The sequence below is a fragment of the Schistocerca piceifrons genome, chromosome 9 (assembly GCF_021461385.2).
Source record: "Schistocerca piceifrons isolate TAMUIC-IGC-003096 chromosome 9, iqSchPice1.1, whole genome shotgun sequence".
NCBI classification, from domain to species: Eukaryota; Metazoa; Arthropoda; class Insecta; order Orthoptera; family Acrididae; genus Schistocerca; species Schistocerca piceifrons.
Window position 1 is genome coordinate 191,381,143 of NC_060146.1, and position 2,260 is coordinate 191,383,402.

The following is a 2,260-nucleotide window of genomic DNA, read 5'->3' on the forward strand; positions in this document are numbered from 1 at the left end:
ACATCAAACTGCATCTGATGTTACCAAAAGTAAAACATGCAATTCTTATGATAGTGAGTTTAGTTTGACTCCATCATTGGAGTAATAACCGAGCATTGGCTGCATCATTTGTAATGTTAGTATACCACCTGCAAAATTTTGTTCAGAAAATGTAGCCTCATCCATTAGTTTTTATGCTTGGTTGTTTTACAAGATGGAAGCATGCAATAGGCTGCAATTATACTTGGCCTTCTTTTCAAAGTTCATATGACACAAACACAAATCTTGCACTTGTAAACGAATGGGATGCATTCGGTATGAAAAATTCATCATGTGGTATCTGATATGTGAGGCAAAATCAAGCTCTATGGCTAGAGTTCTAAACTACTCTGGATAGGTTTATGAAATTAATATACTCTGGGTAGCATCCTGATGATAAGAGGAAGCTTATTTTGCTAGCTGATCCAACACATTTTTAAATGTTTGAGAAACCACTTTGTCAGTGGGCAATCAGTCTTCCTTCCCCAAAATGTTATTGGAAGCTACTGTGGCAGAATGAGAGATGGTTTGGTTACTTCTGATTAACATTCAGACTGCTCCTGCCATTGAATATGCTGTCAAGAGAGGGAAACTTCTGAGGAATGCTTTGATCACAGTATAGCTCTTAAAGGATGTTCGTAACTTGTTTTGTCTCTTGACATCCAGAGGTCCAACTATGGCACTTGCTGGTAGTAATAAACAAATGTAAGCAGTCAAGTAGATACAAGGACAAAAAGTGCCTGTGTACACTCTTTTGTGTGTTGTGATTCACCACCACCTTCGTTCCTTGCTTGTTTTGCTTTCCTTTTATATTTTTGCTCTCCGGTCCCAAAAGTATTTGTAACTATCAGTACGTCGCTTGGTACAGGAAACATATACATTACTTCATTACAAATTAGCTTTGTTAATGAGTATATTCTTTCATAAATTGGGAACAAACAATCGGATCAAAATCTGCAGAATTGTAGTGTGTCAGTAGAAATACATTCTTTAAAAAGTACGAGTAATTTTCGGTAAACAGTACTGATCTTTGGACAGTGTTATATGTTTCTATGTCAGTTCATGATCTAGCAGTTTCAAATGAAAAACATAAATTACATTTTATCAAAATGCAGGGAAGATAAGAGTTGTCAAGCAAGTATACTAGGAAGTCTTCCTGCTTTGGTTATTTACATGTAACAAGGCTACAGTTAACGACGTACTATTATTCATAATGCACTTGTGTCCCACATTACAGTTTTGACCCAAAAATTCTTTGCCAAAAATATGGTACATTAATATTACGTCATTGTTGGCCTATATGGTAATAAACTTTGATTGTACCTTGATAATAAATGAGACTAAATTAGACACTCTGAATGCTGTGTTGTAAAAAAAACCGTTACAGATAAAACGTTGCTACTTTAAAAGTCATGGTTGTTGTACTGGCAGATGGTTGTTAGCGCTAAATTCTTTAAAACTGTCACAAAAACTTCTTCAGAAATAGGGTGTTTGTTTTGCATCTTTTAATTTTCCTTGTACCAATGATATTTTGCGACATAATATGGGTTACCTTTTATATTTGCGAGGATTCGAAATGATCAATAGCACGCTACTGATACTGGCAGCAATACAAACTGTTTGACCTTGCTGAAGTGGTAGTAAGTATAAAACTACAAAACCCATCCCTGTCACTGTGAATGAAGTTCATCATGACGAAAATTAGGAAGAAAAATATAGTGTCACATTATGCTACTATTTTTTGTTGCTGGCAATCCTGACATTCAGTTCGAACCTGGTGCTCTCACGTATTAATACTTTCGGTAACTTGGTTGCATTATAAGACTGCGGCAGCGTAGTGTGCAGGAGTTGGCAACGACCATTGATAGCTGGGAATTATGTGACGTTCGTATGAATGCAAACGTTTTGTTACGAAATTTTCGCTTTATGGGGAAAATCAATCAATTAATTAATTGTGCAGACGAAAATACACACAATAATATGTCAGTCAATGAGCAAGATCAGCATTAATGATTTGTTTCACGACCAGTCGTTGCCAACATCAGCACGTTTCGCCGACGCTGTCGTAAGTAAAATTTTACCAGGAAAATAAGATGACATTTTTATTTAAAAAAAACCAAATACGTTGTTGTAACCCATGTCCCTGTGTGACCTCCCTGAAAGGCAGACCATACAACCCTAGTCAGAGCTTAATGGCGATAGGGTTGGCAACATTGAAGCAAAGTTAAGTCACTGATTTCAG